The sequence below is a fragment of the Phyllobates terribilis genome, unplaced genomic scaffold (assembly GCF_046119375.1).
Source record: "Phyllobates terribilis strain yellow unplaced genomic scaffold, ASM4611937v1 Scaffold_74__1_contigs__length_7073193, whole genome shotgun sequence".
Classification (NCBI taxonomy): Eukaryota; Metazoa; Chordata; class Amphibia; order Anura; family Dendrobatidae; genus Phyllobates; species Phyllobates terribilis.
Genome location: NW_027362834.1, coordinates 2,532,831 through 2,545,683, shown reverse-complemented (window position 1 = coordinate 2,545,683; position 12,853 = coordinate 2,532,831). Strand labels below are relative to the sequence as shown.

Below are 12,853 nucleotides of genomic sequence, written 5' to 3'. Positions count from 1 at the left end.
ATATGCTGGAAATTTTACCTTTATTTATTAACATTTCTGAACCTTTTATCCTGGCAGGTGATTTTAATTGTATTTTAAAAGGCGAAAGCCGACGCTCCGGTTCCGTGAGTAGAAATTATGACAAAACGTCTGGAATGTTAAGCAATATTATAAATGATTGTAAATTAACTGATGTGTATAAAGAATGTAACAAGGATAGCCCTATAGACGCTGGTTTCACCTGGAGCAATTCTACATGTAGCTCCAGGATAGATTTTGTTTTAGGTTCAGAAAAAATACTGCCAGTGAAATGTGAAGTTTTAACTAATATTCTCTCAGATCACAAGGTTTTATCTTTTAGAGTGAGGATTAATGGAAAGAAGAAATGTGGTAAGAAATCTTGGAAATTGAATGTGTCCCTTTTAAAAGATCCACAAATTTTATCGGATTTTATTGAGTTTTATGTAAACTGTAGAAAAAGGAAAAACCCCAATATTTCTTTTAGCTCCTGGTGGGATAGAATGAAAATAAGCATTAAAGATTTCTTTATAAAGAAAAGCATACAAAAAGCTAAAGAAAAGTTTGAGATCTATAATTTTCTTAATATCAGGTTACAGACATTGTACAAATTCAAAGACAATGGTCTGGATGTAGGTAATGATATATTGAGTCTTAAAGGAGAAATTTCAAAGTGGTTGGAACAAAAAGGAAAAGAACTGATTTTTCGTTCAAAGGTAAAACACGTAGAAGAGGATGAGACTTGTTCCAGGTATTTTTTTAAGAAAAACAAACAGGCGAAAACAATAATTGATAACATAGATGGAGATAATAATATCAACGTTATATTGGATAAGGTAAATGTCTATTTTAATGATCTTTTTAATGTAAAAACTATAGACCATGATTTAATACACACTTTCCTGGGGGAGATCAAGTCCACCCTAGATGCTGATGCCCAAAGTTTTTTATCCCAACCTCTATGTGAGGAAGAGATTTTAGAAACCATGAAGAGTTTTAAAAATGGTAAAGTGCCGGGCCCTGATGGTATCCCCATAGAGTTTTATATAAGTTTTTATGATATTTTAAAAGATGATTTGTTTAATTTGTTTTCCGAAGTTTTTAATAATAAGGTTTTACTCAACTCATGGAAGAAAGGTGAGGTATCACTACTATACAAAAAAGGTGACAAAACGGATCTTAAAAACTGGAGGCCGATAACTCTTTTAAATAGTGATTACAAAATTATGGCTAAGATCTGTGCAAATCGGTTGAAAAAGGTGATACATAAAGTAATTCATGCAAATCAGGTATGCGGGGTACCTGGGCGTAGTATCTGGGACAATTTAAACCTGGTGAAAGATTGTATTGAAGATGTAAAAACCAGAAAGACAAAGATGTCAATCCTAGCGGTGGATTTTGAGAAAGCTTTTGACCGCGTGTCTCATTTTTATCTTTTTAAAGTTTTAGAAAAAATGGGCATTCCGGGTGGGTTTTTATTGTCTCTTAAAGCTTTTTATAATGATTGTACGAGTAAGATTTTAGTTAATGGTTTTAAAACAAAAGAGGTAGTTTTAAAATCAGGGGTGAAGCAGGGTTGCCCTTTGTCCCCCCTGCTTTTTATATGTGCTATAGAACCCCTTTTATGTACAATACGCCGGGATAAGCAAATATGTGGAGTACCCTTACCCGGAGGGAACGGTCTACAAGTTAAAGTTGTAAGCTATATGGATGATGTAGCCGTGTTTGGATGTGATGTACCTTCAATACAAAAAACGATAAGCCAAATTCAGTCTTTTTGTACAGTTTCCGGTTTTAAAATTAATCTTACTAAATGTAATATTTTAAATGTCGGGGGGATGAGTTTACATGATGTACCAATTGCAGTTACAGATTCCATTACTATTTTAGGTGTTTCTTTTAATGAATCTAATAATGGTTTTAATAGCTGGGATGCGGCAGCACAGAAAATTAATCAGAAAATCTGCATGTGGAATATGAGAAAGCTGTCAATGGAAGGTAAAGTTCTGATTGTAAAAATGGTGATATTACCTATCCTGTTATATCTTAGTTTGGTGTTCCCCCCTCCTACAAATTTGTTGAAACGAATTACAAAAGTATGTTTTACCTTTTTTTGGGGCTCAAAAATGGAGAAACTCAAAAGAGAAATTGTGACAAAGCCAAAGGTTAAAGGTGGGAAAGATTTCCCTGTTTTAGATAAGTTTCTTTTAATACATTTTTTCTGTTTCTGTTTTAAAACCCTTTTTAAAGATAATTACCTTTCCTATTTTATGCGTTTTAACACTGGTTTTCTCATGAGAAGGTTTGGTTGGTTTGAAACGGTTTTATCCTTTCCTTATGCTTTTAACCTACCTGCACATTATGAGATTTTAAAGAAAATTATTCTTGATTTTAATTTGAATAAGAAACAGACAGGGGATCTATGTAACAGCAAGACACTACTCAAACAAATTAGTACTGATGTGACGTTGTGTGATATTGAACGTTATGATGATGACAAAACTGTACACATATGGAAAATGATTAACGCCCCTTATCTTTTTAATGTACAGAAAGACATGTCTTGGAGCTGCGCACACCACTGTCTTCCTTGCCGGGCATTCCAGTACAGAAGAGGTTTTGTGAGGTCTGCCATCTGCCCAAGAGAAGGTTGTCAAGAAGAAGAGACAGTGAAGCATCTTTTATGGACTTGTGCTTTTGCTAAAGAGTTCTGGAGAAGATTAATCCCCCTGCTGGAGAAAATGGTGGACCTCAAGGACTTTAATTTTGCATCAGTGTTATATGGTCTTCTGGAATGCCCAACAATGGACCAAAAAATAATGGCGTGGAAGACAGTGAATTGTGCCAAGATAGCGCTCTGGAATGCTAGAAATATTGCTGTTTTTAAACATGAAATGTTACCAGTAGATGATGTTTTAGCCTTTTGTAAAAGTGAAATGTACATATACTATTTATTGGACAGGAAAAAGAATGTAACGTTGGCAGGCAAATGGCTTTTTAACCTATGGAATATTTGAAGTCTTGTAAAATTTGCTGTGATGGAATTTTTATTTTTCTTTGAAGTCCCGAAAGTGTAATGTGGATGTAATGGTTTTATTTCTGTAATTTGTTAAATTTTAAATAAACGGTTTTTATCCCCATGTGGGGGATAGCCAAATTAAAAAAAAATCTGTTCTTATCAGTTTAATATCTGATACGTCCCCTATCTGGGGACCATATATTAAATGGATTTTTAGAACAGGGAGATGGAAAAAGAGCTTGCTCTGTCCACTCCACGCATTGACCTGGTATTGCAGTATCTCCAGGACCGGTGCACCCCTTCTTTAATGCAGTTTCTAAAATCAGAAAGAATTGAATTCAATGCTTTTTGTTCATTTTGCTTGTTTGTCGGATTTTGGGATGGACTCTTTGGCTTTGCTTTTCTTCTCCTCATTGGATTTTTCATGTTAAAAGTTGCAGAAGCCAGATGACAAGCTCATTTTGGTTCAACTTCAGCAACTGTGCATTGCATTGCCATGTAATGTAATGTAATGCAATGCTATCTATCTAGCTCTCCCTCTATACTTCCTTTTGGATAAACAGACATATTAGGCAAGCATTTTGGAGCTTTCACCTAAATAACTACAGGTGGTGAGATAAGCTGCACAATATAATTGACCTTTCAGTATATTGTTGCACACACACCATCTATTTAGCAAATGCCCTTGTTATCAACAGCAGCCTTTTAAACTCACCTGAGCTAACAGGTATGTGAGCTGGTTACTCTGCTGCGCTTAAAATTTCTTTTTTGGTTTGCTACAATGCCTTTTCTGAAACGTTGTCTCCCTCTGCTGGAACACTGACTTCTTTCATTTAATGCCTGCAGACTATAAAAGAGAAACCAACCCAAAAAGTTTGGTTGATTAGTCTGTGGCATTCTTTTAAACTGTTGCTTATGGCGGTCTCTGTGAGCTTCTCAGTGACATTCAGCCATCCAGGTATCCCGCCTGCAGTAGACGGAATGTGGCAATGGAACGCTGGCTGCGCGTGTCATAATAGGCTCTGAGCCTTTATATACCTGCGCACAGCAGCAGCCACCTTCAGTCTGCTGCTGGACAGCCAGCAGCAGCAGCAGCAGGAGAGGTAATTAATCAGCAACCCTCCTGCTAAGGGTAGACAGCTGCTCGTTCCACCCCCCCCCCGCCTTAATTGGTTCTCCTCCCTTCCAACGGTGTTGAGGCGGGTGGGAACAGCCGGGGGTTGAGGGTACTGTGCTAAAAGAGGTGGAGTTATGCAGATCTAAAACGCGTGGATTGCAGCAGCAGCAAGCCGAAAAGTGCAGGCATGTGAGGGATCTAGAGGTTGACAGCATGTCTTCTTAACGGGAGTCCAGGTGGCCATCTCCACAAATGGACTTTTCAGAATCCTTGGGTGGCACCGTAGTCGGAAACCAATTCTGGTTATCGCTTCTCGGCCTTTTGGCTAAGATCAAGTGTAGTATCTGTTCTTATCAGTTTAATATCTGATACGTCCCCTATCTGGGGACCATATATTAAATGGATTTTTAGAACAGGGAGATGGAAAAAGAGCTTGCTCTGTCCACTCCACGCATTGACCTGGTATTGCAGTATCTCCAGGACCGGTGCACCCCTTCTTTAATGCAGTTTCTAAAATCAGAAAGAATTGAATTCAATGCTTTTTGTTCATTTTGCTTGTTTGTCGGATTTTGGGATGGACTCTTTGGCTTTGCTTTTCTTCTCCTCATTGGATTTTTCATGTTAAAAGTTGCAGAAGCCAGATGACAAGCTCATTTTGGTTCAACTTCAGCAACTGTGCATTGCATTGCCATGTAAGGTAATGTAATGCAATGCTATCTATCTAGCTCTCCCTCTATACTTCCTTTTGGATAAACAGACATATTAGGCAAGCATTTTGGAGCTTTCACCTAAATAACTACAGGTGGTGAGATAAGCTGCACAATATAATTGACCTTTCAGTATATTGTTGCACACACACCATCTATTTAGCAAATGCCCTTGTTATCAACAGCAGCCTTTTAAACTCACCTGAGCTAACAGGTATGTGAGCTGGTTACTCTGCTGCGCTTAAAATTTCTTTTTTGGTTTGCTACAATGCCTTTTCTGAAACGTTGTCTCCCTCTGCTGGAACACTGACTTCTTTCATTTAATGCCTGCAGACTATAAAAGAGAAACCAACCCAAAAAGTTTGGTTGATTAGTCTGTGGCATTCTTTTAAACTGTTGCTTATGGCGGTCTCTGTGAGCTTCTCAGTGACATTCAGCCATCCAGGTATCCCGCCTGCAGTAGACGGAATGTGGCAATGGAACGCTGGCTGCGCGTGTCATAATAGGCTCTGAGCCTTTATATACCTGCGCACAGCAGCAGCCACCTTCAGTCTGCTGCTGGACAGCCAGCAGCAGCAGCAGCAGGAGAGGTAATTAATCAGCAACCCTCCTGCTAAGGGTAGACAGCTGCTCGTTCCACCCCCCCCCCCCCGCCTTAATTGGTTCTCCTCCCTTCCAACGGTGTTGAGGCGGGTGGGAACAGCCGGGGGTTGAGGGTACTGTGCTAAAAGAGGTGGAGTTATGCAGATCTAAAACGCGTGGATTGCAGCAGCAGCAAGCCGAAAAGTGCAGGCATGTGAGGGATCTAGAGGTTGACAGCATGTCTTCTTAACGGGAGTCCAGGTGGCCATCTCCACAAATGGACTTTTCAGAATCCTTGGGTGGCACCGTAGTCGGAAACCAATTCTGGTTATCGCTTCTCGGCCTTTTGGCTAAGATCAAGTGTAGTATCTGTTCTTATCAGTTTAATATCTGATACGTCCCCTATCTGGGGACCATATATTAAATGGATTTTTAGAACAGGGAGATGGAAAAAGAGCTTGCTCTGTCCACTCCACGCATTGACCTGGTATTGCAGTATCTCCAGGACCGGTGCACCCCTTCTTTAATGCAGTTTCTAAAATCAGAAAGAATTGAATTCAATGCTTTTTGTTCATTTTGCTTGTTTGTCGGATTTTGGGATGGACTCTTTGGCTTTGCTTTTCTTCTCCTCATTGGATTTTTCATGTTAAAAGTTGCAGAAGCCAGATGACAAGCTCATTTTGGTTCAACTTCAGCAACTGTGCATTGCATTGCCATGTAATGTAATGTAATGCAATGCTATCTATCTAGCTCTCCCTCTATACTTCCTTTTGGATAAACAGACATATTAGGCAAGCATTTTGGAGCTTTCACCTAAATAACTACAGGTGGTGAGATAAGCTGCAAAATATAATTGACCTTTCAGTATATTGTTGCACACACACCATCTATTTAGCAAATGCCCTTGTTATCAACAGCAGCCTTTTAAACTCACCTGAGCTAACAGGTATGTGAGCTGGTTACTCTGCTGCGCTTAAAATTTCTTTTTTGGTTTGCTACAATGCCTTTTCTGAAACGTTGTCTCCCTCTGCTGGAACACTGACTTCTTTCATTTAATGCCTGCAGACTATAAAAGAGAAACCAACCCAAAAAGTTTGGTTGATTAGTCTGTGGCATTCTTTTAAACTGTTGCTTATGGCGGTCTCTGTGAGTTTCTCAGTGACATTCAGCCATCCAGGTATCCCGCCTGCAGTAGACGGAATGTGGCAATGGAACGCTGGCTGCGCGTGTCATAATAGGCTCTGAGCCTTTATATACCTGCGCACAGCAGCAGCCACCTTCAGTCTGCTGCTGGACAGCCAGCAGCAGCAGCAGCAGGAGAGGTAATTAATCAGCAACCCTCCTGCTAAGGGTAGACAGCTGCTCGTTCCACCCCCCCCCCCCGCCTTAATTGGTTCTCCTCCCTTCCAACGGTGTTGAGGCGGGTGGGAACAGCCGGGGGTTGAGGGTACTGTGCTAAAAGAGGTGGAGTTATGCAGATCTAAAACGCGTGGATTGCAGCAGCAGCAAGCCGAAAAGTGCAGGCATGTGAGGGATCTAGAGGTTGACAGCATGTCTTCTTAACGGGAGTCCAGGTGGCCATCTCCACAAATGGACTTTTCAGAATCCTTGGGTGGCACCGTAGTCGGAAACCAATTCTGGTTATCGCTTCTCGGCCTTTTGGCTAAGATCAAGTGTAGTATCTGTTCTTATCAGTTTAATATCTGATACGTCCCCTATCTGGGGACCATATATTAAATGGATTTTTAGAACAGGGAGATGGAAAAAGAGCTTGCTCTGTCCACTCCACGCATTGACCTGGTATTGCAGTATCTCCAGGACCGGTGCACCCCTTCTTTAATGCAGTTTCTAAAATCAGAAAGAATTGAATTCAATGCTTTTTGTTCATTTTGCTTGTTTGTCGGATTTTGGGATGGACTCTTTGGCTTTGCTTTTCTTCTCCTCATTGGATTTTTCATGTTAAAAGTTGCAGAAGCCAGATGACAAGCTCATTTTGGTTCAACTTCAGCAACTGTGCATTGCATTGCCATGTAATGTAATGTAATGCAATGCTATCTATCTAGCTCTCCCTCTATACTTCTTTTGGATAAACAGACATATTAGGCAAGCATTTTGGAGCTTTCACCTAAATAACTACAGGTGGTGAGATAAGCTGCACAATATAATTGACCTTTCAGTATATTGTTGCACACACACCATCTATTTAGCAAATGCCCTTGTTATCAACAGCAGCCTTTTAAACTCACCTGAGCTAACAGGTATGTGAGCTGGTTACTCTGCTGCGCTTAAAATTTCTTTATTGGTTTGCTACAATGCCTTTTCTGAAACGTTGTCTCCCTCTGCTGGAACACTGACTTCTTTCATTTAATGCCTGCAGACTATAAAAGAGAAACCAACCCAAAAAGTTTGGTTGATTAGTCTGTGGCATTCTTTTAAACTGTTGCTTATGGCGGTCTCTGTGAGCTTCTCAGTGACATTCAGCCATCCAGGTATCCCGCCTGCAGTAGACGGAATGTGGCAATGGAACGCTGGCTGCGCGTGTCATAATAGGCTCTGAGCCTTTATATACCTGCGCACAGCAGCAGCCACCTTCAGTCTGCTGCTGGACAGCCAGCAGCAGCAGCAGCAGGAGAGGTAATTAATCAGCAACCCTCCTGCTAAGGGTAGACAGCTGCTCGTTCCACCCCCCCCCCCGCCTTAATTGGTTCTCCTCCCTTCCAACGGCGTTGAGGCGGGTGAGAACAGCCGGGGGTTGAGGGTACTGTGCTAAAAGAGGTGGAGTTATGCAGATCTAAAACGCGTGGATTGCAGCAGCAGCAAGCCGAAAAGTGCAGGCATGTGAGGGATCTAGAGGTTGACAGCATGTCTTCTTAACGGGAGTCCAGGTGGCCATCTCCACAAATGGACTTTTCAGAATCCTTGGGTGGCACCGTAGTCGGAAACCAATTCTGGTTATCGCTTCTCGGCCTTTTGGCTAAGATCAAGTGTAGTATCTGTTCTTATCAGTTTAATATCTGATACGTCCCCTATCTGGGGACCATATATTAAATGGATTTTTAGAACAGGGAGATGGAAAAAGAGCTTGCTCTGTCCACTCCACGCATTGACCTGGTATTGCAGTATCTCCAGGACCGGTGCACCCCTTCTTTAATGCAGTTTCTAAAATCAGAAAGAATTGAATTCAATGCTTTTTGTTCATTTTGCTTGTTTGTCGGATTTTGGGATGGACTCTTTGGCTTTGCTTTTCTTCTCCTCATTGGATTTTTCATGTTAAAAGTTGCAGAAGCCAGATGACAAGCTCATTTTGGTTCAACTTCAGCAACTGTGCATTGCATTGCCATGTAATGTAATGTAATGCAATGCTATCTATCTAGCTCTCCCTCTATACTTCCTTTTGGATAAACAGACATATTAGGCAAGCATTTTGGAGCTTTCACCTAAATAACTACAGGTGGTGAGATAAGCTGCAAAATATAATTGACCTTTCAGTATATTGTTGCACACACACCATCTATTTAGCAAATGCCCTTGTTATCAACAGCAGCCTTTTAAACTCACCTGAGCTAACAGGTATGTGAGCTGGTTACTCTGCTGCGCTTAAAATTTCTTTTTTGGTTTGCTACAATGCCTTTTCTGAAACGTTGTCTCCCTCTGCTGGAACACTGACTTCTTTCATTTAATGCCTGCAGACTATAAAAGAGAAACCAACCCAAAAAGTTTGGTTGATTAGTCTGTGGCATTCTTTTAAACTGTTGCTTATGGCGGTCTCTGTGAGTTTCTCAGTGACATTCAGCCATCCAGGTATCCCGCCTGCAGTAGACGGAATGTGGCAATGGAACGCTGGCTGCGCGTGTCATAATAGGCTCTGAGCCTTTATATACCTGCGCACAGCAGCAGCCACCTTCAGTCTGCTGCTGGACAGCCAGCAGCAGCAGCAGCAGGAGAGGTAATTAATCAGCAACCCTCCTGCTAAGGGTAGACAGCTGCTCGTTCCACCCCCCCCCCCGCCTTAATTGGTTCTCCTCCCTTCCAACGGTGTTGAGGCGGGTGGGAACAGCCGGGGGTTGAGGGTACTGTGCTAAAAGAGGTGGAGTTATGCAGATCTAAAACGCGTGGATTGCAGCAGCAGCAAGCCGAAAAGTGCAGGCATGTGAGGGATCTAGAGGTTGACAGCATGTCTTCTTAACGGGAGTCCAGGTGGCCATCTCCACAAATGGACTTTTCAGAATCCTTGGGTGGCACCGTAGTCGGAAACCAATTCTGGTTATCGCTTCTCGGCCTTTTGGCTAAGATCAAGTGTAGTATCTGTTCTTATCAGTTTAATATCTGATACGTCCCCTATCTGGGGACCATATATTAAATGGATTTTTAGAACAGGGAGATGGAAAAAGAGCTTGCTCTGTCCACTCCACGCATTGACCTGGTATTGCAGTATCTCCAGGACCGGTGCACCCCTTCTTTAATGCAGTTTCTAAAATCAGAAAGAATTGAATTCAATGCTTTTTGTTCATTTTGCTTGTTTGTCGGATTTTGGGATGGACTCTTTGGCTTTGCTTTTCTTCTCCTCATTGGATTTTTCATGTTAAAAGTTGCAGAAGCCAGATGACAAGCTCATTTTGGTTCAACTTCAGCAACTGTGCATTGCATTGCCATGTAATGTAATGTAATGCAATGCTATCTATCTAGCTCTCCCTCTATACTTCTTTTGGATAAACAGACATATTAGGCAAGCATTTTGGAGCTTTCACCTAAATAACTACAGGTGGTGAGATAAGCTGCACAATATAATTGACCTTTCAGTATATTGTTGCACACACACCATCTATTTAGCAAATGCCCTTGTTATCAACAGCAGCCTTTTAAACTCACCTGAGCTAACAGGTATGTGAGCTGGTTACTCTGCTGCGCTTAAAATTTCTTTATTGGTTTGCTACAATGCCTTTTCTGAAACGTTGTCTCCCTCTGCTGGAACACTGACTTCTTTCATTTAATGCCTGCAGACTATAAAAGAGAAACCAACCCAAAAAGTTTGGTTGATTAGTCTGTGGCATTCTTTTAAACTGTTGCTTATGGCGGTCTCTGTGAGCTTCTCAGTGACATTCAGCCATCCAGGTATCCCGCCTGCAGTAGACGGAATGTGGCAATGGAACGCTGGCTGCGCGTGTCATAATAGGCTCTGAGCCTTTATATACCTGCGCACAGCAGCAGCCACCTTCAGTCTGCTGCTGGACAGCCAGCAGCAGCAGCAGCAGGAGAGGTAATTAATCAGCAACCCTCCTGCTAAGGGTAGACAGCTGCTCGTTCCACCCCCCCCCCCGCCTTAATTGGTTCTCCTCCCTTCCAACGGCGTTGAGGCGGGTGAGAACAGCCGGGGGTTGAGGGTACTGTGCTAAAAGAGGTGGAGTTATGCAGATCTAAAACGCGTGGATTGCAGCAGCAGCAAGCCGAAAAGTGCAGGCATGTGAGGGATCTAGAGGTTGACAGCATGTCTTCTTAACGGGAGTCCAGGTGGCCATCTCCACAAATGGACTTTTCAGAATCCTTGGGTGGCACCGTAGTCGGAAACCAATTCTGGTTATCGCTTCTCGGCCTTTTGGCTAAGATCAAGTGTAGTATCTGTTCTTATCAGTTTAATATCTGATACGTCCCCTATCTGGGGACCATATATTAAATGGATTTTTAGAACAGGGAGATGGAAAAAGAGCTTGCTCTGTCCACTCCACGCATTGACCTGGTATTGCAGTATCTCCAGGACCGGTGCACCCCTTCTTTAATGCAGTTTCTAAAATCAGAAAGAATTGAATTCAATGCTTTTTGTTCATTTTGCTTGTTTGTCGGATTTTGGGATGGACTCTTTGGCTTTGCTTTTCTTCTCCTCATTGGATTTTTCATGTTAAAAGTTGCAGAAGCCAGATGACAAGCTCATTTTGGTTCAACTTCAGCAACTGTGCATTGCATTGCCATGTAATGTAATGTAATGCAATGCTATCTATCTAGCTCTCCCTCTATACTTCCTTTTGGATAAACAGACATATTAGGCAAGCATTTTGGAGCTTTCACCTAAATAACTACAGGTGGTGAGATAAGCTGCACAATATAATTGACCTTTCAGTATATTGTTGCACACACACCATCTATTTAGCAAATGCCCTTGTTATCAACAGCAGCCTTTTAAACTCACCTGAGCTAACAGGTATGTGAGCTGGTTACTCTGCTGCGCTTAAAATTTCTTTTTTGGTTTGCTACAATGCCTTTTCTGAAACGTTGTCTCCCTCTGCTGGAACACTGACTTCTTTCATTTAATGCCTGCAGACTATAAAAGAGAAACCAACCCAAAAAGTTTGGTTGATTAGTCTGTGGCATTCTTTTAAACTGTTGCTTATGGCGGTCTCTGTGAGCTTCTCAGTGACATTCAGCCATCCAGGTATCCCGCCTGCAGTAGACGGAATGTGGCAATGGAACGCTGGCTGCGCGTGTCATAATAGGCTCTGAGCCTTTATATACCTGCGCACAGCAGCAGCCACCTTCAGTCTGCTGCTGGACAGCCAGCAGCAGCAGCAGCAGGAGAGGTAATTAATCAGCAACCCTCCTGCTAAGGGTAGACAGCTGCTCGTTCCACCCCCCCCCCCGCCTTAATTGGTTCTCCTCCCTTCCAACGGTGTTGAGGCGGGTGGGAACAGCCGGGGGTTGAGGGTACTGTGCTAAAAGAGGTGGAGTTATGCAGATCTAAAACGCGTGGATTGCAGCAGCAGCAAGCCGAAAAGTGCAGGCATGTGAGGGATCTAGAGGTTGACAGCATGTCTTCTTAACGGGAGTCCAGGTGGCCATCTCCACAAATGGACTTTTCAGAATCCTTGGGTGGCACCGTAGTCGGAAACCAATTCTGGTTATCGCTTCTCGGCCTTTTGGCTAAGATCAAGTGTAGTATCTGTTCTTATCAGTTTAATATCTGATACGTCCCCTATCTGGGGACCATATATTAAATGGATTTTTAGAACAGGGAGATGGAAAAAGAGCTTGCTCTGTCCACTCCACGCATTGACCTGGTATTGCAGTATCTCCAGGACCGGTGCACCCCTTCTTTAATGCAGTTTCTAAAATCAGAAAGAATTGAATTCAATGCTTTTTGTTCATTTTGCTTGTTTGTCGGATTTTGGGATGGACTCTTTGGCTTTGCTTTTCTTCTCCTCATTGGATTTTTCATGTTAAAAGTTGCAGAAGCCAGATGACAAGCTCATTTTGGTTCAACTTCAGCAACTGTGCATTGCATTGCCATGTAATGTAATGTAATGCAATGCTATCTATCTAGCTCTCCCTCTATACTTCCTTTTGGATAAACAGACATATTAGGCAAGCATTTTGGAGCTTTCACCTAAATAACTACAGGTGGTGAGATAAGCTGCACAATATAATTGACCTTTCAGTATATTG

The 12,853-nt window shown here is 42.1% G+C and overlaps 8 non-coding genes across 8 annotated transcripts; all 8 read left to right on the top strand.

Annotated features, from left to right (window-relative positions):
* The first annotated feature begins 3,121 nt into the window (after window positions 1–3,121).
* Window positions 3,122–3,318, top strand: LOC141196299 (U2 spliceosomal RNA). The gene has a single exon (XR_012268856.1). It is a non-coding gene; the product is annotated as a U2 spliceosomal RNA (small nuclear RNA).
* Window positions 3,319–4,438: 1,120 nt separating this feature from the next.
* LOC141194938 (U2 spliceosomal RNA) lies at window positions 4,439–4,629 on the top strand. The gene has a single exon (XR_012267552.1). It is a non-coding gene; the product is annotated as a U2 spliceosomal RNA (small nuclear RNA).
* A 1,123-nt stretch (window positions 4,630–5,752) lies between these two features.
* On the top strand, window positions 5,753–5,943 carry LOC141194936 (U2 spliceosomal RNA). The gene has a single exon (XR_012267550.1). It is a non-coding gene; the product is annotated as a U2 spliceosomal RNA (small nuclear RNA).
* A 1,122-nt stretch (window positions 5,944–7,065) lies between these two features.
* Window positions 7,066–7,256, top strand: LOC141194935 (U2 spliceosomal RNA). Its single transcript, XR_012267549.1, has one exon. It is a non-coding gene; the product is annotated as a U2 spliceosomal RNA (small nuclear RNA).
* A 1,120-nt stretch (window positions 7,257–8,376) lies between these two features.
* Window positions 8,377–8,567, top strand: LOC141194934 (U2 spliceosomal RNA). The gene has a single exon (XR_012267548.1). It is a non-coding gene; the product is annotated as a U2 spliceosomal RNA (small nuclear RNA).
* A 1,121-nt stretch (window positions 8,568–9,688) lies between these two features.
* LOC141194933 (U2 spliceosomal RNA) lies at window positions 9,689–9,879 on the top strand. Its single transcript, XR_012267547.1, has one exon. It is a non-coding gene; the product is annotated as a U2 spliceosomal RNA (small nuclear RNA).
* Window positions 9,880–10,999: 1,120 nt separating this feature from the next.
* LOC141194932 (U2 spliceosomal RNA) lies at window positions 11,000–11,190 on the top strand. Its single transcript, XR_012267546.1, has one exon. It is a non-coding gene; the product is annotated as a U2 spliceosomal RNA (small nuclear RNA).
* Window positions 11,191–12,311: 1,121 nt separating this feature from the next.
* LOC141194931 (U2 spliceosomal RNA) lies at window positions 12,312–12,502 on the top strand. The gene has a single exon (XR_012267545.1). It is a non-coding gene; the product is annotated as a U2 spliceosomal RNA (small nuclear RNA).
* The last annotated feature ends 351 nt before the right edge of the window (window positions 12,503–12,853 follow it).